General features: G+C 42.7%; 1 protein-coding gene across 2 annotated transcripts in view; it reads right to left on the bottom strand.

Annotated features, from left to right (window-relative positions):
* MAST4 (microtubule associated serine/threonine kinase family member 4) overlaps positions 1–23,586 on the bottom strand; it is a 619,799-nt gene that overhangs the window by 415,760 nt on the left and 180,453 nt on the right. The gene's annotated exons all lie outside the window — the stretch shown is intronic.

The following is a 23,586-nucleotide window of genomic DNA, read 5'->3' as shown; positions in this document are numbered from 1 at the left end:
TATCAACACATAAGATACACACCTTTTTGTTAGGATGGGCATGCATAGTCACATAGTAATGAAGCTCAATAAAAACAGAGACCATGTTTGATATTTTGCGGTAGCACAGTAATTGGTCATAGCAGATACTCATTCAATATTTGTTGAATGATGAAAGAACAAGTGGACACTTCTTTCCCAAAAAACACATGAAGACAATGAAAAGACAGAAACCAAACTGTAGATTTTCCTCTACGGGCTGCATGTATGGGGACTCCAGCTTCATCTCTCCAAGATTCATGAGGACTGTGGCCCAAGTGGCTGGTAACCCTGCAGCAGAAGTAACATTGTGCCTGGTATTCTGCCCAGCAGGTCTGTTCCTTATAAAAGAACCCCCATATCTTTCCTTAGGCATGCACTTCACAAGCGCCCACTGGTTTATAACTACTGATATATAATAACAATTGAAATATGTATTAATATATTGCAATATATTAACTATTGAAATAAATGGAAATATGTTAACATATTAAATGGGCTTCCCAGGTGGTACAGTGGTGAAGAATCCACCTGCCAATGCAGGAGACACAGGAGACACAGGTTCGATCCCTGGGTCAGGAAGATCCTCTGCAGGAGGAAATGGCAACCCACTCCAGTATTCCTGCCTGAAAAATTCCAGGGACAGAGGATCCTGGTGGGCTTCAACCCATGGATTCATAGAGTCAGTCACAACTGAGCATGTATGCACATACCATATTAAATATGTGAGAATTCATATTTTATGGCAAGACAAAAATTTTTTACATACAAAAATGCTGATTGCCCAATCTGACCCCCCAAACTGATTCCATCACTTATTCACGACCTTGTTCAAGCCTCAGGTTCCTCAGCTGTAAAACCGGGGTAAACTTATAGGGTGGTGCTAAAATCAAAAAAAGAAAACACATCATATAATAAACATTCAATAAACTTAAAAAAATAAGCACAAAAAGCTATGCAACACATGAGGGATGGCAAGGTGAACAAGAAATAAAATTTTGTTAATCCACTGGAACAAATAATTACATTAGGAAGCATTTACATAATGTTTATTATCCTGTCGTAGGTAAGATTTTAGATGTTATTCCTAGTCTCATCCTAGGAATCAAGGAATGTTACAAATTGGAGGGTCTGGTAGCACAACACTTGGAGTATTTTATTCCTGCCTGGACCCCCATTAGTGTTAATAGGGAAAAGAGAACAACAGATGGGTTTAAGGCAGTCATTAGAAGGCATCAACATTGTGCCATAGTTGATAGTGATTACATCAAACTTTATAACAAATTTTCTTTCTGATGACTACCAAGAGCCTCTGCAAAGTGTGTTGCTGCTGTATTCATGCATCATTTGCTGCCTACGATTTAAGAAAATTAGCATCTGTCAATGCATTATTCAGCTGCACAGGGTGGAAATTAATGGATAATACCATTCCCACTCTGTTGTAGGAGAGGTGAGCTTGCCTAGCAATCTGGCTGCTCTGTTTGAATGCTGTATCAAGCTTGTTGTTACAACTGGAACTTTGATCAGCTTTGTGTTTTTTGGAAACACATTGCTAAAATTCCAATATGCTTATTAAAACCTTTATTAGGTACTGTCTACTGACATAATACGGAGAAGGCAATGGCACCCCACTCCAGTACTCTTGCCTGAAAAATCCCATGGACGGAGGAGCCTGGTGGGCCGCAGTCCATGGGATCGCTAAGAGTTGGACACGACTGAGCAACTTCATTTTCACTTTTCACTTCCCTGCATTGGAGAAGGAAATGGCAACCCACTCCAGTGTTCTTGCCTGGAGAATCCCAGGGACGGAGGAGCCTGATGGGCTGCCATCTATGGGGTCACACAGAGTCAGACACGACTGAAGCGACTTAGCAGCAGCAGTAGCAGCAACTGACATAACTAGAAATTTAGAGGCAATAAAGACAGGTCCATATTAAAGCTGAAATCTGTGGGTCAGAGTGAAACAAGAATTTGTCCAGCTTCAACCACAGAGGTATGGGTTATTGGAATGGAGTTTTTATACTGATTATTGTCACTGTTCTGGTCACAGGGTCTTTACTCAACAGAGTAGAAAGATCTGCAAACTTTTAAGGTTATGTACAAAAATAAGTACATTACTAAGGCTCAGATTGTACCTGGTTCTATCTAGGTTACATATGGTCTTTTTCCTGGCATGAGTTTTCCTTTGTTTTCATCCTGAATTAAAAAAAAAAAAAACCAACAAGAAGCAAGACCTCCATAAACACATGTCCTCAAACATGAGATGCATGCTTTCAAAGATGTATGCTTCAAGTATCCCTCTGAAGTAGGAAAATATCAGGTCAGCAACAAATTCAGCAGAACAGCTATATAAAGAATTAAATATAGCCTCTGGAAACCTACTTTGGTATCAGAGAATAATGGTATCTGCCTAGATTTAAAAGCCTCAAGTAAGTTCCGTATCACCTGAAATGCAATACAGATTTAGCAGTCAGGCTATGGTCTTACATTTTGGGTTACTTCTCTTGACTACAAATAGGACAGTAAAGGGAAAATAGACCTAGGAACTCTATATAACAAAGCAGTCTTGAGAAATGGCTTCTGGTGCTCAGTTATATATAAGAATGCTGGCAAAGTTTGACCATCCCTCTAAGGTAGCCACCAGGAAGAAAGGGAAGCTAGGGTGGCCCGTGTGTTGCTCTCAAGGGTTTTGGTGAGGGGCAGGGGAGCCACAGAAGGGAGGAATGGAGAATGGGGCGAGCATTACAGAGGCAAGAGCTGGGACAAAAAGAAGAGTGGGCAGCTGGCACGGTGCTGGTGCCACAAGCATGCAGATGGGGCCACAGGCTCCCGTCTCTCATCCATCAGCTTTCTTTTTTGGGCTGTCAGCAGGCTCTGCTGTCACCAGCATCTACAGAAGCTCCACAGCAGTCCCCAGAAAGTTCACATCTACCACTTCACCCCCGGCTGCCTACTGAGACCTCCCTTGCTAATTCCACTTTGGGGTATATACACACAAAAAGTGAACGGAAGGACTCAAAACAGAAGTCTGTATCATTCACACTAGCCCAAAGGTGAAGACAACCCTAATGTCTATGGATGGATGGATGGATGGATGACCAAATGTAGCATATACAAACAATGGATTATGATTTAGCCTTTGAAAGGAGAGAAACTGACACATTCTACAACATGGAGGAAGCTTAAAACATGCTAAGTAAAATAGGCCAGATACAAAAGAACACATATTGTAACATATCATATGATTCCACTTATTTGAGGTCCCTGGAATAGTCAAATTCATTGCAAAGTCACTTCAGTCGTGTCCGACTCTGTGCGACCCCATAGACAGCAGGGATTCTCCAGGAAAGAACACTGGAGTGGGTTGCCATTTCCTTCTCCAATGCATGAAAGTGAAAAGTGAAAGTGAAGTCGCTCAGTTGTGTCCGACTCTTATCGACCCCATGGACTGTAGCCTACCAGGCTCCTCCATCCATGGGATTTTCCAGGCAAGAGTACTTGGAGTGGGGTGCCATTGCCTTCTCCGCAAATTCATTGAGATACACAGTTTAACAGTGGTTACTGGAGGGCTGGGGGAGGGGTGCGGCAGGGAATGAAGCATTATTGTTTAATGAGTACAGAGTTTCAATTTGATGAAAAATTTCTGGAGATGGATAGTGGTGATTGTTGCACAACAATACGAAAGTACTTAATAATGCCACTGAATTGTATACTTAATGTACTCTAAAGTACGAAAGGTTAAAATAGCAAGTTTTGTTACATATATTTCCATACACATATACATACACACCCTCCCTTGCCTAGCTAAAACTATCATACCATATATAGGAAAAAATGAGGGCGTCCTTTTGTTGTCCAAAAGAAGGTATCTACTGTGAACTGCATCAGGACCTGCTTTCACAAATTATACTCAAATTATACTTAAGCCCTCCAAATCATTTACTAGTCAGAGGAACTGAGTTTTTCAAGACCTCTCCAAACTTTCAAAACGGAGAGAGCTTAAAGAGCGTGCTAAGACACCGACAGTACCTGGACAGAGTCTGCGAGTCAGCAGCCATCGCCCTACAGTGCACTCCATCATCATCAGGATATTCCTCTTTCATGCCCCATTGCTCAGCCCTAAACATCGGTTCCTGCATCATAGTGGCTGTTGTGCTCACAGGCAATTACAGGCTCCCTTTATTCATCTTCAGCTGGGCTGCTGCAACACAGAGACACGGTCTCTTTCATCTTCCCTCTCACATGGGTGACTGACTTCCAATTTCTTGTCCCCACTGCAAAAGAATAACTATACCTAGACAGCACTGACAATGCTGCTAAATCATTCTTCTTAATGGCATAAATAAATATAATTTGAGAAACCAACAGACTTGTGACCAGGGAGGGCTGAAGTTCACTGACTCCTATATTGAGCTGCTATTCTAGCCTTAAAAAAAGAAAAAAAAGTGTGTGTTGACTCACACAAGAAAAGTCTAAAGCATAGGCATGACCCCAAGTCCTTGAAGACATCACTGCCTACTAGCCAGGGATATCCACTGACAGGAACTGAAAGCCAAACGAAGAGAGAACACATACTTTTGGGGGGGCTGGTTGTCACAGCACCGTGATGCCAATGGGGTATCAAGGTCTGATTCAAATTAATCTCCCAATGCAGCAGTCAACTCCTGTTTTGCTACTAAGACTCAACCCCACCAGAGATGCCCAATTTCACTTCTTAGAATATTATCAGCAGCATTCTGTATTAAACACGAAATGCAAGGCAGAATTACTAACCACATGGGCCTGATGAGGTGACAAGGTGCATGTATGCTAAGTTGCTTCACTCATGTCTGACTCTTTGTGATGCTATGGACTGTAGCCTGCCAGGTTCCTCTGTCCCTGGGATTCTCCAGGCAAGAATACTGGAGTAGATGAGCCATGCCCTGCTCCAGGGGATCTTCCTGACCCAGGGACAGAACCTGTGTCCTCCACATCTCCTGCATTGGCAGGCAGGTTCTTTACCGCTAGCACCACCTGAGAAACCTGACAAAGTTAGGGGGACACTTCAAAAGGAAGCTTGCAGCAAGCACAGCAAGTAGAGATGCGAACGGATAGAGCAAGCCCAGACTGACTGGGTCCATGACAAATATGTCAAGGCGTCTCTACAGCCTAATTCCATACCCTGAGTGAGCTAGGGACCGCAGAAAAATACCAGAACAACACACATCTATGGAAATCCAAGCCCCTGGACAAACCACAAGGCTATGGAGCAGCAACTCAAGCTGCCACTGCCACTGCCGACTGCAGTTTTTAGTCAAAAGTAACTTTGGAAAATGTGTCAAGATGACTCAACAGTACAGTGGTCTTTTCACCCCCAGTCACAGAGAGATCCCCTGTTACCCTTGCCATTGAATGGCAAAAGGGCAAAAATGCCAACACGTGGTCTATTTTTAAGTGGAAACAATTCAGATCTACACTTAAAGAGAAATATATTTGGCCTCTTTTCTTTTCCCCTAACTTGTTCTGAAAGAAGAAATATTTCTTCTCATCTAGTGAGATCACCAAATTCTAATAAGGGAAGCTATTTGGATCATGTGAGTTAATACACGAAACAGAGCTTAGTAAGCTTTGGTGTTCCTATTGTTTTTAGTACTTGACTGCTGCCTTTTGATGGACCTGCTGCTAAGTCGCTTCCGTCGTTTCCAACTCTGTGCAACCCCAGAGACGGCAGCCCACCAGGCTCCCCCATCCCTGGGATTCTCCAGGGAAGAACACTGGAGTGGGTTGCCATTTCCTTCTCCGATGTATGAAAGTGAAAAGTGAAAGTGAAGCTGCTCAGTCGTGCCGACTCTTAGTGACCCCATGGACTGCAGCCCACCAGGCTCCTCCATCCATGGGATTTTCCAGGCAAGAGTACTGGAGTGGGGTGCCATTGCCTTCTCCGTTTGATGGACCAACACCCAGTAAATTCTCCCATTCTGCAATGACAACCAGCCCTCACCAGCGACTCCTTGCACCTTTCACGGGGTGATCGTCTGGATATAAAATTGCTATCAAAAAATACATAATGGTTTGACTCTAAGCTCTAGCTGTACAGACCAAAGGCTAACGTGACAACTTAAAATTGATTTTAAAGGAAGTATTAAATAGAGCTACCCTAATGAGAACATGGCAATACGAATCTGACATCAAGCAGCGTTGCCTGCAGTGTCTGTGTGAGTGAGGGCACCCGGGAGCCGCGAGGGGATGGTGTCTAAGTGACGCCGGGCACAGGTCAGAGTGAACATCTGCAATCTAGCCTCCCTCCATCCTCGTATTGAAATATAATTCAGCAGAATGAATTGCTAGACATGTCTAAACCTCCTGGGAAATGACAGATATTGATGAATGCTGTTGGGAAGATATATGGAAGGAAACGGCAAATAAATAGAACCATTTTTTCTCAGAGTCATTTTGCGGATATGTGGAGCAGCTGTTAAACTACTTGTCAGCTCCCGGTGCTCTCTTCGTCTTTCTTCTTCCTCACCCTCCTCTGCATTCTCTACACCTTTCTAAACCCTCCTGGAGGACCAGCATCTTTTTAAAATAATAATCAAAGTCATAAGAGCCATCTCCTCCTCCCCTGTCATACTCTGGCTTCTCAACCAGTTAGTCCAACCCTTTCCAAAATTTCATTCCATTCGAACATGTTGGCTGCCTGCTCTGGATCCCGGAAAGACAACTGACCCTTGAACAACACAGGCTGGAACGGCACAGTTCCACTTACTTGTGGATTTTTTTCAGTGGTCAACATTGCAGTTCTGCCCAAACTGTGAAGGGTTCAATCTGCAGATATGGAACCATGGCTGGAGGGAACCATAGTTAGAGATGGTTGGCTTTAAGTTCCATGAGGCTTTTTGACTTCGCAGAGGGTAGGCATGCTCAACCGCTTCATTGTTTGAGGGTCAACTGTACTTTCAATTTTTAAACTCATGAAATGAAATGGCTGAATTCAAATCCACTAGCCTTTGGCCCCAGCCATAAAGCTAAAATCTAAAATTCAAAGCCTGACTACTGCCACGCAGTAGCTGCGTGACCTTGTTAACTTCTTAAGCCTCAAGTTGCCATAAATGCTCTTTAAAATGGACATGACTGACCAACATCTTGGGGTGACTGTGAGGACACAGAATGTAAATTGAGAGCCTGTCATACCATCTGGCAAACAGAAGGCCCACAATAAACAATGGCTTATTACCCTCTCTACTTTCCGTTGCTAAACAACTCTTCCTGCGAAGGGCACTCCTCCTCAGTGTCATCCTCAAACTGGATCAAAAATTCTCCAGCTCAAGGCCCTTTGGGATACATGGCTCTTATTTCATTCACCAAGTGAGCTCAAGAGCACAGAGCTGGAAACCAGTCAGGCAGGGATTTGCACCCTGGTTTCACCATTTATTCGCTGGAAACCCTTGATGAATGACTTTCCCTCTCTGAGCTTCCCTGTCCATCCCCTCAGGTGGGGATGATTGTAGGTAACACGTGTCAAGTGCCCAGTGCGGTGTTGAGCACACACACGGTGTATTCAGTGCTGGCTAGGGTCCCCTCCAAGATGCTTTACCCATTTTGGTATTATTGGCATTGAATCCACAACCGGGGCACTTCTCGCCTTACCTTCCCCCATCAGCCACCTGCTTCTATGGGGCTGCCTGTGTATAGAATGCCCTTTATTTCTGTACACAATATGCTTTCCTCCACTGGAAACTCAGTGTCAGCTGGAAACATATCTCATCTGTCTTTGTAGTCCCACTTGCACCTAGTACACAGAACCTACTAAACTTTTTACAGAATCACATACTTATGTCTGTGCATATTAACTCTCCATTCTGTCTCTCATTTATATTTCTCCCAAGGTTCAGATTTTTCCATCTTTGTTTAAATCCCTATTGCCTCAAATAGGAAAAGACCCTGATGCCGGGAAAGACTGAAGGCAGGAAGAGAAGGGGACGATAGAGGATGGCATCACCAATTCGATGGACATGAGTTTGGGCAAACTCCAGGAGACGGTGAAGGACAGGGAAGCCTGCAGTCTATGGGGTTGCAAAGAAGCAGGCGCGACTGAACAACATTGCCTCAAATATTCAACTATGGTTCAGCTGTTTGTTTTGTAACCATAACAATAGTGAAAAGGCTCAGCAGCATTAAAACGATACAAAAACATCGTGTCACTTCTCCTGGCTTTGATATTCTCTTCTAAAACCCTTCTCCAAAAGGATCTGACACCACCACAAAATACTGTCTGTTTCCAAAGCAAACTGATGAACCTGAGTACACATGAGAACAGTTTGTAGTCAGTAACTTACTTTTTGGAGAAATTACGAATCCTACTCAGTAACATTCCTTTGCATGCTAGGATGCTTTGATTGACGCACCCAAATGTCACTGGCATCCTGAGATGGTAAACATTCTGACAACTGCCCTACATCTAAACAGTTATGACAGAGGCCAAGGAGGAATTGGGGATCGAGAGCTTTCCAAGAGAAACAAAAAGAACAAAGGCAGCCACAGAGAGAAAATAAACTCCATATGACAATCTAAGCAAAAACTTCCAGACACGTCCAAATTTCATAACAAGTTCTATATTTTTATAAGGAAACATTTATATTCAATCTAATTCACTCACCAGTGGATTTCCAAATATATTTCTTTGGAACAGTGTCTAGTTTTATGTTGGCTTTTCTTCCAAACAGAATTCAAATTCCTCCTCCTGAATGTCTATGTATGCTTCCTAAAGAATATACTATTCTTGTCTTAAGAAATCTTTGTTGATAATGGTTAATGAATAAACAGAAAATCTAAGACACAGCTGTAAAATTTCCCCCCAAATAATGCATAGTAGATCTCGGCCAGCACTTTCAAATGACAATTTATTAAAATGCCCTGTTTCTGGGATGGGCGATCTCAATCAAGGACTAATCAGTCTTCCCCAACCTTTTTGGCACCAGGGACTGGTTTCGAGGAAGACAGCTTTTCCACAGACTGCTGTGAGGTTGGGGAGATGGTTTCGAGATGATTCAAGTGCATTATATTTGCTGTGTACTTCATTTCTACTATTATCACACCAGATCCACCTCAGATCATCAGGATTTAGATCCTGGAGGTTGGGGACCCCTGGACTCTGTAACCCCTACTAGGAAAGTGAATGTCTATTCTACCTGGTTTAAAAGCGATAGGATTCAGGAAACCCGGTTATCCAAACTATAGCCCTGCACCCCGAATTAAATTCTAACAAAGTCACTTAAGTGCCTTGCGAAATATGGCATTGCCCTTGTTTTTAAGAAGAAAGAAATTTAAGCCAGGATTAGCCTCATGAATGCTTCAAGCACTGCTTGGAAATTAATGAGCAGTGTAGGGTTGGAATTCAGGCTTTATATTTCTAGCCAATTATTTAGCCCCTGACTTTTGAAAGTTCAGGTGACATTACGAACTTCAGGCAAATTCAGCCCTGAATTCCAGGGTCAGTGCTTCATGTCTTAAAGTAACAGTATCACTAGGCTATTTAACATTCCTTTTTAGGGAATTCAGTCATGCTTATGAGGAAATCTGTGCTCTGGGGCTCAGGTAGCCATTTGGTTGTTCCAATCATCCTCCAAATTGTCATCTCTCAAGACTGAGAGCCTGATCATTTTCTTCCAGTCATTCATTAAATGCATTTAACTTCCTGCTGTTTGAGTTCACAGAGAACACTGTGCCTGCTGAAAGATTGGCAGTGAGCATATACACACAGACTTTCACACACTGACACCTCAGATCTACCTATGGTTGTCTACAAAGCTGGTCCTGTCTCCAAGTGACCTGTCTCCAAATAAAGGAAGGGAAGTGGGGCATGAGAAAGGATAGAGTACTAATGTCTGTGTGTAAGGCCCCAGGCTCTTGCCCCTTCTACCATGCATGTACCTATGAGACAACATCTCTCATAAAAGCCTCAGAACAGACCCTCGCTGTAGTTACTGATAGAGTTACCAGATTTTAGAAAAATATAGGATGCCTAAATAAACTGGAATTCAAATAAATCTGAATATGCATACTCCAAATGTTACACTGGCCACCTCTGTGCTAAAAATATTATTCCTTGTCTCTCTGAAATTAAAATTTAACTGAATGTCATGTATTTTATCTGGTGACCCTATTTCCTGAGCACTTAGGATTGGCAATGGCTTTTTGGCAGGAGGCTTTTTATGAGGGTACAGGAAAAGGCATCTATTAAGTAGTAAAAGGGACGATAGGTACACAAATAAAAGAAAATTAAAAGTGATCCATCCTGGAAGAAAAGAACAATGTGAGATGGTAACAGAAAAGATAGAGTGAGAGTGTAGCTGTGAAAGTGATGTGAAGGGGTTTGAAATGGAATGTGAATGTAACAAAGAATTGTGAGCTTCATCTCCCTGTTTTGTACACTGGAGATGGAGGTCTCATTGCTCCAGGTCTGTGCATGTATCACCTACCATTATTTTTCCATTATTTATACATACCTGTGCAGACAAAAGCTAGCAAAATGGAGTGAAAACAAAACAATAAAAATACTTTGCACTGAGATTTCTGGCAACCAAAACAGAGAGAGAAGCACAGTAAGAAACCCAACTCTCACTACTCAGCAAAAGAAATAATTCAAATTTATTAGACCAAGTTAACCCCCTTTTCCTTGTTCTGAGCTTAGAGCAATTTGTTTCTGAGGTTTTAATAAAAGGGCAATGGCATACGTAATTCTCAATGTTGTCTAGAGTACTTTAGGGCAAAATTGCAGGTGCATCTTACATCATGTAGCACTAAATAAAAACTAAGGATGCGATGCTGTGTGTACACGTGTGCATGCGAACGCCTAAGTCTCCTTTACAGGGACTTGTAAACTGGGAGTTAAGGGACCTTAAACAAATTCTTTTTCAAGCCTAATTTGGTGCAGTGGTAAGGACTCCACCTGTGTTCTTATTCAGAAAAAGAGAAACAGACTTTTAAATGGTACTGTTTTCTCTTTTCAAAAGTTTTACCCCCCAGGGATCAAGTCAGCAAGGAGTTAAAGAACAAGGAGGCTTACTTTCAGCTGTCCCTTCAGGCCTTGGTGGGATGCAGGGGCCTGAGACAGTACTGTCAAAAACCAGAGAAATGATCTTGCTAGGCAGACACAAGAAAATAAATTTAGCCCTGACAATATGCATTGATTAAGTCCTTGAATGACAACAGAACATGACAATGACAAATGCAGGCTACCACCACCAGGGTCATTAATACATCAGAAACACTAATTTTTATCAATCTTTAAACATCCCGGTTGGTGGCATTTGCATTTCTTTGCCTACTCTTGTTCCTGTGGAGATGACAAAAAGTCAGCTTCATTTTCAGTTTCCATCCAGGAAGTTAAAAATAAGTCTACATTCTTGATCTTTGATTAGCCCATGAAAATGAGTTTTAAATAGGAGATGGATGGCCTGGTGTGCTCGGTCTCAGAGGACAGAACATAACTGCCATCCAGGGAAGGAGGCGGGCTTCCCCGCTCAACAGTGGAGCCAGGATATAAGTGTGAAGTGAGAAAATGAAGCAAACCAGTGTCTGCAAAGACTCCCGCTACTCCTCATCTTGCGAGTTAAAGGCATTTACTACTTAAACTCCAAGGGACCTTGAAAGTATCTGGTTCAATGTGCTTATTTTACAAAGAAGACTGAGAACCAGAAATGAAGCCACAGCTACTGAGCAGTTGACATGGGACAAGAATCTAAGCCTCAGACACCCATTTCAGGCCCTTCTCATCACACCTTGAAAAATCAGCACAGATGTTGAGACACTCCCCAGCCAGACAAGTCACTTGCTTCCCCGTCTTTACACCCCGTTCAGTGTGAGTCAGGCATTCCATTCTCCTTCATATCTGTGTCTCCCCTAGTCACTACTGTATTATAGCCTATTACCATGTCCGTGTTTTCCAGAGGACTTACCTGTGCCGAATTTACTGATTGCAGCACCCACACGCACCTTCATGCTGCGGCACTGAAGTTAGATTGTGTGTAAGAAAGCATCACCGCGAGAGTCAGCTTCGCACCTGGGTGCCAGTGTGGCGGGGAATGGCAGCACCCACCATTTCTTTGCCTTTCCCAACCTTACCTCCCCCTGATTCAAAGAGTGCTGTATGTGGGATTTAATAATCAATACTAATTTTCCATTATTTAAATTCATAATTTCATATTCTTAACTAACACAATTCATTCAACTTCTGTGACTTGCTCATATATGCTGAAGAGTCACAGGGGTCTAATCACTTCACCTCTTAAAAACAATATACATACAAAACATATATCCAAGTTGTGTGTGTGTGTATATATATATATTCCAAACTTGGAATCAGCATGCTTCTCAGAACCTACAAGTACACAGAGCATGAAGGAGAGGAAAACCATGTCCAGCCATGCCCAGGCCTCAGTCCACTCTATCAGTTAAACAGATTCTCAGAGGAGCACTGGAAAAAAAAAAAAACTGGGGAGAAAAAAGGGAATATGATTATACCCCTTCAAAAAATTCAATCCCTCAATAAAAAATCTGAAATCAACTTTCTATTCTAAAAAAATTTTTAAGAACAAGCAACTTAAATTTTTGATATATGGATTCAATAAATTCATTTTTTCAATCAGGAATAACCAAAGTCCATCATTTACAGAATCACACTTGACTATAAGAAATAAGGGGGAAAGACAGAGAGTGAAAACGGGGAGAGGAATTGGGAGAGAGATAAACAGCTTTGGGAAACCTAGTTCATACATCTTTGGTTAGTTTCTGTTAATTTTCTTCATTAGTCTAATTGGTATAGAGAACTTCCTGATATAAATACATTTGGACACATACAACCTTTAAAATAATGCCAGCAAAAACTTCAAATGACCACTAGGCGCTCTCTTTTTTGGGGTTACTTTGAAGAATTTCAGTCACTGTTTTTGATCACATCCAACATACCCAGTAAGGCCCAGAATGACATTTTGCAGGTGATCACAGTTTAACTCTCTCAGTATGCAACTGATGCTCCTACGCTAGCAGTCTTGGAATTCTATGTCACAATGATTTAAGGCCCAAGCTACTTTTTGCCTCACAGAAGGCACTTCAAGAAACTTAAGAGAAATCAGATCTTCTGGCAACAATCTGTTCTTAACACTTGGGACTAATTTTAAGTCCTTCAAACTCTATCTGGTACAGAACTCGACAAAGGACTTCTGAAGAGCTGGATTTGCTGATGGAGCAGGGCTGCCAGTCCTCTCCGGAGTCCTCTGCACACATAAAAGCAAATAGCTCAGGCTCTCATCTGACTCTCGGTACACAAGCAACACATTTGAGTCCTCAAGTCCTCACGTAGGCTCTTCCTTCGGTTCTCCTCTCATGCCTGACATCACTTCCTGTGATGCTGTCAACGGTACAAAATGTCTGAGGGAGAAAACTGAGCCTCAAATAGGACTCTGTAGCCTGGCTCTGAACAAGGTGGCAGCTTGGCAACCCCCAGGTAGCAGGAATAACCAAAGTCCATTATTTATAGAATCACACTTGAACACAAGAAATTATGGGGAGAGATAGGGAGAAAAAGAAACAGATAACTGGGAGAGAGACTGGAAGAGAGATAAATTGCTATGGGGACCCTAAGCAGGACTTGGGACCTGCCATGTGATGCTTCCCCCCCATGCCCATCACTAGGAGCAATGACTCATGGGTAGGCCATCTGCATGGATGATGAGCTGCAGCAGAAGGCCGCTGACAGCCAGCCACTGGGAGGCAGCTTCTGCCAAAGGAGTGGGCTAACAGCTGTGTGCCCCATTAAGTGGGAGTCTCAGGAGAGCTTCCTACGCTGATATGGAGAGGCTGCAAACACAACATACACCGAAATCACCATCTTCCAGTTAGAACACCTAGATAGAAAATAAAATATCCAGACAAACTGGCATGGGGCAATGAAGACAGCAAGTGATTTTTGGTTTATTTGTTTTTTAAAAAGAGTGTAATTGCTTTACAATGCTGTGTTAGTTTCTGCTGTACAACTCAGTGAATCAGCTGTATGTATATAGGTATATGTAATCAGCTATATGTATATACATCCTCTCCCTCGTAGACCTCCCTCCCTCCTACCCACCCCCAGCCCACTATACAGGACAGAATGGAGGTTCCTTAAGAAACCAGAAATAGAACTACCAGCAAGTGATTTGTAAGGGCTGAGAATCATGCACCCTCACCAAAAGGAAGATGCTAATAGATTTGCCTTTTGATTGCTCAGGGACTCAGAAAAATAGTTAGAGATACTCTGCAGCCTCATAAACCATTGTTGATGAAGTACACAATGTTACAAGCTCTAAAACAGAGCACTAGAGCGACTGAAGAGAATCCCAGCTCCCAGTTATATGCCCTCTACTCTTGCCTGGAAAATACCATGGACGGAGGAGCCTGGTAGGCTGCAGTCCATGGGGTCGCTAAGAATCAGACATGACAGCAACTTCACTTTCACTTTTCACTTTCATGCATTGGAGAAGGAAATGGCAACCCACTCCAGTGTTCTTGCCTGGAGAATCCCAGGGACAGGGGAGCCTGGTGGGCTGCCGTCTATGGGGTCGCACAGAGTCGGACACGACTGAAGTGACTTACCTTAAGTAGAAAATGTTTAAGTATTGAGAAATAGTAAAACAAATAGAAGCAGGATGTTTTTAAGCCACTATAATCTTAAGTATGAATTATCTGGGGTCCTTTCCCTGTTGGCCAGCGGCCAAGAACTCAAATCAAGAGCATCATGAGAACATCATTCACAACAACTGTAAAGACTTTTGCCCTTTAAACATTTTAAAACTTGCCAGATTTCAGCATATTAACGTACCAGTCATCCTTCACAGGCTGGTTAAGTTGAACAGCCTACCCACTGTTCAGTCTACTGAGCACTATCACACAAGCTCCCATGGGCTTTGGCTCTACCCCTGGAAAATTCCACGCTGGGCAGCAAAACTCCCCTCCCTGACTCTTACACAGCTCAGCTCCCTCCACCCTCCCCATGGCTCTCCTGGGTGACCATGCCCCAGGCCTCTCTGCTATGTTCCGTGGGACTATGTTCCCAGTTCACAAATTTCCCTGGTGCCTTAAACTTTCCCTCAAACACGTACACAGACTTCACTTTCATGATTGAAGACCTTATATGGGCTGCCAGTGCTTCCAAGAAATCCGACTTCATTTATAGCTCCCCTTCCTATTCTCTGAGACCATTTCAGACTTGCTTCTCTTGTCAGTTCCATATAACCCTCTCCAAACCCACCCAGATCTCTCATCAGGCACTGAGAAGAAAAGCCGCTAAATCAACTAAACTACCTGCTTTTTATGAAAAGAAAATTTATTAAAATCACTTATCTGGAAAGGACATATTTTAAAATTAAAGCTATTTTGAAGTAACTGTAGGTTCACATGCAGTTGTAAGAAATAATGCAGAGAGACCCCAGATAGTCTTTACCCAGTGTCCCTCAACAGTAACATCTCTGCGCCTGCCCTGCACATACGTGAAATAGTAGTGAGAAGTTGCTGTAAATCCCAGAGACCTCAGCTCCATGCTCTGTGATGACCTAAAGGGCTGGGAGGGAGGTCCAAGGAGGGATATATGTATACACATAGCTGATTCACTTCCTTGTACAGCAGAAACTAACACACTGTATGTAAAGCAACTACACCCCAATTTAAAAAACGGTAGCATCTTACAAAACTGTGGTGTACAATCACAGCCAGGATAATGACACTGATACAGTCAAGATACAGAGCCTCTTCACCACTGCAGAATTCCTCATGTTTCCAGTTCATAGCCACACCTACTTCCCTCCCATGACCTGCTCAAGTCTCATCAACCTCTAATTGGTAATTGGTTCTCTACGTCTACATTTTGCGATTTCAAGAATATCGTATAGAAATGAAACTACACAGAATGTAACCTCTTTTTTTTTTTTTACTTCTACCTCTGTTTATTGCTATCAACCCTTCTTCCTCCACCCCTCTCATGCGCGTGTGCTGTCATGTGACCCCATGGGCTGCAGCCCTCCAGGCTCTTCTGTCCACGGTATCTTCCAGGCAAGAATACTAGAGTGGACTGCCATTTCCTTCTTCTGTTTTCTCTCTCTTTTTTTTTAAACTCAGCATGATTCTCTGGAGATTCACCCAGGTTGTCACATGCATCATGTGCATGAAGAATGTCACCTTCCATATCAGTAAATGAAGGATTACAGACATCAAGCCAGCTGCCACTGCAGCTGCCGTCCACCTGTGCTCCCTGAGGGAATTCAGGGTGGAGAAGGGGGATACTGGCCCGAGACAGTTAAGGTGCACTTCAAAAGAATAATTTCAACGAGCCCAGAATCTTGCATCTTCCCAGACACAGACAAGTGCCAAATGCATTAACTTGATGTGTTCTTTTCTGGAATTAACACCAATCTTTTGATGTCTCTGCTACCTGATTTTGTTGTTGTTGTTTCCAAAAACTCCTCAATATCCTGGCTTCTTCGTTACCTCTTTGGAGCAGTCTGAGAGGCTGGTTTAAGTCCTCAGCAAGTCCTCTGAAGAAAATATCATTCTCAACTTTCAGGTTGTGTGTTTTTTTCAGTAAACAATTGGTAGTTTGTTCCTTTTTATTGCTGTGTAGTATTTCATGGTGTGTGTGCTGTGCTTAGTCGCTCGCTCAGTTGCATAGGATTCTTTTTGACCCCATGGACTGTAGCCTGCCAGGCTCCTCTGTCCGTGGAATTCTCCAAGCAAGAATACTGGAGTGGGTTGCCATGCCCTCCTCCAGGGAATCTTCCCAACCCAGGGATCGAACCCAGGTCTCTTGTATTGCAGTCAGATTTTTTACCATCTGAACCATCAGGGAAGCCCATTTCATGGTATGGATGTACCTAAACTACCTGCTTTTGCGTCCATTTTCTCCTCCTTCCTCCTATGACGATGAAGGAAGCACCTCTCTCTCTACAAAGGCCAACCGTTTTACACATGCTCTGGATACCTGCCGGCTGCTTTCACAGCACTTCACCTCTCCAACTGTCATCTCTTCTGAACCATTCTCAACACCTTACAAACCTACTTGGCTGGTTCCCACATCAAGACGGCCCCCTCTGGCCTCTCATATTCTTCCAGGTCACACCCGTTTTCTCTACTCACTTACACGGCGCGACTTCTCAAAAGAGCTATCTGCACGCTCATCAACACGTCGGCTACCCCAACATCCTTCACTGCCATTTGCTCCTAAGCTCATTCACTCTAGGTTTTATCCACACGTCATCAAAATATGACTCTCCGCTTCTGTTACCGCACAATCCTTTCCAGACATTCCAATTTAACGTGCCTCATAGGCATGTCAGAACTAATGTACTGAAAACTAAGTTAATCACACTCAATGTCTTTATTAAAATCCATTTCTCAGTCTCCCCTGCCTCTTGTGTAGCTGGCCTTGGAGACAACAGTTCCAGCAAGGTCCATAGTTCCTAGCACTCCCCTAATTCCAGTACTAGCCTCGAATAGCCCAGGCTTCCCTGGTGGTTCAGACCGTAAAGAATCTGTCTGCAGTGCAGGAGACCCAGGTTCAACCCCTGGGTGGGGAAGATCCCCTGGAGGAGGGAATGGCAACCCGCTCCAGTATTCCTACCTGGAGAATTCCAAGGGCAAGGAGCCTGGCAGGCTACAAAGAGTCAAAGAGCCAGATACGACTGAGTGACTAACTCTTAGCCTTGTCTCTGCCTATGCAAGGGAATCTTGTTAAATGAATGGGAATGGAAATACAGTGTGTCTCTTCCAGGATGGGACTTCTAAAAAGTCAGAAAGGTTTTTCTTCTCTTTTGTTCCACTTCTACCAGCTAGAAACAGAGTATCTCAAGGCCATAAAAGAAGAGACAAAGCAGAAGGTGGAAGGAATGTACGACCCTGACTCAACAGGTGCTTCCCAGGTGGCATGGTGGTAAAGAATCCCCCTGCCAATGCAGGAGATGCAAAAGACATGGGTTCAATCCCTGGGCCAGGAAGATGCCCTGGAGGAGGAAATGGCAACCCACTCCAGTATCCTTGCCTGGAAAATCCCATGGACAGAGGAGCCTGGCGGGCTACAGTCCATAGGGGTTGCACAGAGTCAGACACAATTGAACAACTGAGCATGAACTCATCAAGAGGAGAGAGCTGCCTGATAACCCAAAAAACTTATATGAGCTAGAAATATATGACTACTGTGTTAAGCCCCAGAAATCCCTTGGTTTGCTTGCTGTAGCACATGGTATTATCCTAATATACACCATTTGTACATAGGTATTCTTTCGATGGCATTACAAAGATGAAAAAATTCAGAGCACATAGGAGACTGTTCAGACGCAATACTTCCTGAATACCAAGGCTACCTGGGCTTCCCTGTGGCTCAGAGGCAACGAACTGGTTGCCAGTGCAGGAGATGTGGGTTCAATCCCTGGGTCAGGAAGATCCCCTGGGGAAGGAAATGGCAACCCGCTCCAGTATTCTTGCCTGGGAAAATCCCACAGACAGAGGAGTCTGATACAGTCCATGGGGCCATGAAGAGTTGGACTGGACTTAGCAACTGACTAAACAACAACAGGAAGGCTACATAAACATAGCTATATTTTATGTAAATGTGCTTCTATCTAAAATTTCTCAGACTTGCCCACTAAGCTAAGGAGGCCTTTAGGATGAGAAACCCATTAAACCCTATACAGCACTTGGAAGAGAATATCCTTCAAGTTCATTTTATAGGAAAGAATGTTTTCTGGGATTGTATGATTTGTTTTTCCCTTCCCTCTTAAACTAAAACTCATTCTGAAATGGCTTTTTTTTTTTTTTTTAAATTTTCAGATATTACCTTCAACTGATTTCCACCGTCCAAGCAGGAAAAGTCTCTCAGTTTCTCCCCGAGATAGAATACAATGATGCTAACGGTTTTAGGAGTTTCCATTTATACTGTCTACAAAGCTGACATCTTACTTAACGCACACATGATGCACACGCACAGTTTCCTCTTGGTTTATATTCCAAACAACCCAAGTTATGTTTTGAAAAACACACCTCTGCATAAGAGAGAGAAGCCTTCCCTCATTTTCTGCCTGTTAAGGCTGTGATACACAGACATCACAGCTGTGGAATGCAGGACTAGAATTCAGGGCAATTATCCGCACAGCAAAAAGGCAGGAGTCAAAATTCCGAGGTTCTGCCCTTCATTCTACGGCTTCCTTGCTGTGAACTGTCAGGCACATTACCACTTAGTCATGCTCTGGTTTAAGAATCTGTATAACGATTTGAATAATGCTTTTTTTCCTCATCAGGGGGCTCCAAAGCTCAGTCAATGTTTACATGATGCTTCTGGGTGCCTATTTAGCAAGCTGTGGGCCATGAAGATATAAAACATCATCAGACTCAAAAAAAAAAAATGCAGGCAGTGATGGGCATGGTAAACTCTAGGTCTGTTGTTGAAATGCCAGCCCTGCGTAAAAGGTATTGGTTGCTTTTTCTTCTGATCTACTACTCAAGTCATTCAAAGCTTTAGCTGGGAAAGATAACGTCAAAAGTTCAATCAAGGGTGTCTGCAAGGTAGCATTATGGCCTTACAGCTTTTTCCTTTATGTTGCTCTGTATTTTTTAAACTGTCCACAATGAACACATAATACTTTCTTAATTGAAAAATAGGTAAATGTAAATAGTCTAAAAGATGGTGTTTAAAAAGAGAGGAAGGCTAACTATGTCAGACTGAATTACTGGTGCCAATTCTTTATTTCTCCCCAACTGTGTTATATATCTGCATCTTTGCCAAGGTGTCATGGTGGGTAGGGGATGCTTCTGACCCTTGATGCAGGCCTTGATTGTGTGACTTGCTTTGGCCAATAGAAAGTTAGCAGACACGGCGCCAGAAGAGACTTCAAATCTGCCTGTGCAAGTGGATATACATGTCCTTGCTCTCATCTTTTAGAAGGAGAATATAGTATTTTGGGTAGCTGCTGGTTCAAGGAAGAGGAAAGACATGCGGAGCAGATCTTGACCTAGGCTGTCCCCAGGAAGCAATCACAGCAGAGCCCAGGCTAAATCACCCAAAACTCAGCTGACCTGCAGTCATGGGAGAAAGAAAGGAACATGTACTGTTGTTTTACAGTGAAATTTTGTGGTTATGTAGCATTATTGTTCGGAGAAGGCAATGGCACCCCACTCCAGTACTCTTGCCTGGAAAATCCCATGGACGGAGGAGCCCGGTAGGCTGCAGTCCATGGGGTCACTAGGAGTCAGACACGACTGAGCGACTTCACTTTCACTTTTCACTTTCATGCACTGGAGGAGGAAATGGCAACCCACTCCAGTGTTCTTGCCTGGAGAATCCCAGGGAGGGGGGAGCCTGGTGGGCTGCCGTCCATGGGGTCGCACAGAGTCGGACACGACTGAAGCGACTTAGCAGCAGCAGCAGCATTATTGTTGTCTACCAGAATACCACCTAATGCCACAGAAAACCTCAGGGGCAAAAGTAAGTCATGGATCGAACTGCAGTTTGAGAAAACTTTTTAGAAGATAGGAATTATTTTCCTCCCTCTCATTAAAAATATAATTATATAATTACAATTATAGTAAGCCCTATGAAAAGATAATGAGTCCATTCAATAATGAGATTTCACATTAAAAATATATTGAGTCTTTTTCAATGTTAAAATATATTTTTTGCAACATGATTTAATGCTTATGGCTGTTTTCCACTTTATGTGTATACCATATTATGTTTCACCAATATTCTTTTGCCATATAGCTAGATTTTAGATAGTTTGCCATTTTTATTAAGGGTGCTCTCTAAACATAACTAAGGCAAATTCCCTTATTTCCTTGTGATGAAATCTGAGGAACAGAATGGCTGGATTAAGGAATACGTAAATTTTAAAGCTTCAAATTTTATGAAGCTTTCAATGGGTGTTAATTGCCTACCTTTAATTTAATTTTCTAATTAATAAAACAGGATCTGTACAGATTGAGTCAGCTCCAGATATAAACTGAGCAAAAATTGTCCAATTAGTTGGAAAAAATTACTCCAATCAATCCTGCTGGAACATATTAAAGACCTATTGGGTATCAGCTATGCAAGGCTGGTACCCAAGCCACAGGCTAGTGGCTACAAGCATGGACTGTGAGCCACAAAACTTGGGTTGACGTCTTGGCATCATCCTTTTCAGGATCTTGTGCAATTTACTCAACTTGTCTGTGCCTCAGTGTTCTCACCTGTAAAGTGGGGATAAGACTGCCTCCCTCATAAGAGCACAGAGATGTAAGTCAATAAATGTAATTCCCTAAACACTATGCCTGCCACATAGTAAATCCTTCATGTTCGCTATCATTAGGGATGAATAGGTGAGGAAGACCACAGATCTTCTTCTCAACAACCTAAGAGTTTAGTGAAACTTATAAAGGACAATTGGGTAGGAAAATTTTCAAACTAGATTATCAGACTTTGTGAAAGTTAACCTTTCATAAAGTCTTCGCTTCAAAGAAAGCAGGAGAAAACTCCTAAAAGAAAACAAACCTTGGAATAAAACAAAGGTAAACAATAAGGTAAACAAAATGAAGGTAAACAGTGGGAAGGTGGCTGGTGTTTAAGCTACAGAAACTGATAGTGTAAGTATCTAATACCACAAACTTGGGATGGCAACACCAGTTTGACTTAATTTACGTTTAGCAACAAGGTCTATCCCAAGGGAAGATCATATGTGATTATTTACAGTTGCCTAAAACTGAGCGGCTGAACTGAACTGAAAACTGGTGGAAACCACTTTTCTTAATGATCAGAGATGACCTTTCTTCTCTCTGCTCTACCACCTGACACAAGTACAGTACCTGACCCAAAGTAGAAACTCAGGTGATAAAGGTTTCAAACTGACGCTCCCAAGCCCAAGCTACCATCAACTGCAAAAATTCTAAATTCAGTTCACTATGCACATAGCGCTAATAGCCACCATCCCTAGGCTAAGTGCTCTGAATATGTTATTTCATTAAATCCTCAACAAAGCTATCTAAAAGACCAACTAAGAATGTTTTTTCTCCATATTCTGAAATAGTTTCCAAGTGACTGTCTTTTTAAAACAGGCTGATGTTCAAGAGATTTTTTTTTCTAAAGCTCTCCCAAGGATCACTAAACATTTTTTCCCCCACTAAACATTTTTGAAAATTATCTTAGCAAAGATTTAATTACCTAAACTAATTTTATACCAAGCTAAATTACATAGATAAGACTTCCCTGGTAGCTCAGATGGTAAAGCGTCTGCCTACAATGTGGGAGACCTGGGTTCAATCCCTGGGTCAGGAAGATCCTCTGGAGAAGGATATGACAACCCACTCCATATCCTTTCCAGAACTTTTGCCTGGAAAATCCCATGGGCAGAGGAGGCTGGTAGGTTACAGTCCTTGGGGCTGCAAAGAGTCGGACACGACTGGGCGACTTCAAAAAATAAATAAGGCTAGAATTGCTGGAGCTGTTGAGATTTGTTATTTTAAAACTGGAATGAAGTTCAGTATTTTTTTGAAGCCCAAAAGCAAAATTTCATGTTTCAGGTCATATATTCATAATACTTTTGCATTATTTGAAAGTTTTAAGCAAACTGCTGTGGCAAAAATTGGAGAGAACGCTTACTCCTTCCCTTCTTTTGGTCAAAAGTAGTTTAACAAAAGTAAATTTCCTAAGTGAAATTAGTAAGCAAGGGGTGAGTCTTTTAAGTTCTGAGATTCCATCAGATCAGTTCAGTTCAGTTGCTCCGTCATGTCTGACTCTTTGTGACCCTATGAATCACAGCACGCCAGGCCTCCCTGTCCATCACCAACTCCCGGAGTTCATTCAAACTCATGTCCATCGAGTCAGTGATGCCATCCAGCCATCTCATCCTCTGTCGTCCCCTTCTCCTCCTGCCCCCAATCTCTCCCAGCATCAGGGTCTTTTCCAATGAGTCAGCTCTTCGCGTGAGGTGGCCAAAGTACTGGAGTCTCAGCCTCAGTCCTTCCAATGAACACCCACAACTGATCTCCTTTAGAATGGACTGGTTGGGTCTCCTTGCAGTCCAAGGGACTCTCAAGAGTCTTCTCCAACACCACAGTTCAAAAGCATCCGTTCTTTGGCGCTCAGCTTTCTTCACAGTCCAACTCTCATATCCATACATGACCACTGGAAAAACCAGAGCCTTGACTAGACGGACCTTTGTTGGCAAAGTAATGTCTCTGCTTTTCAATATGCTATCTAGGTTGGTCATAACTTTCCTTCTAAGGAGTGTCTTTTAATTTCATGGCTGCAGTCACCATCTACAGTGATTCTGGAGCCCAAAAAAGTAAAGTCTGACACTGTTTCCCCATCTATTTCCCATGAAGTGATGGGACCAGATGCCATGATCTTCATTTTCTGAATGTTGAGCTTTAAGCCAACTTTTTCACTCTCCTCTTTCACCTTCATCAAGAGGCTTTTTAGTTCCTCTTCACTTTCTGCCATAAGGGTGGTGTCATCTGCATATCTGATGTTATTGATATTTCTCCCAGCAATCTTGATTCCAGCTTGTGCTTCTTCCAGCCCAGCGTTTCTCATGATGT

Source organism: Bison bison, unplaced genomic scaffold (assembly GCF_000754665.1).
Source record: "Bison bison bison isolate TAMUID 2011002044 unplaced genomic scaffold, Bison_UMD1.0 scf7180017864218, whole genome shotgun sequence".
NCBI lineage: Eukaryota > Metazoa > Chordata > Mammalia > Artiodactyla > Bovidae > Bison > Bison bison.
This window is presented reverse-complemented; position numbering and strand designations above follow the sequence as displayed.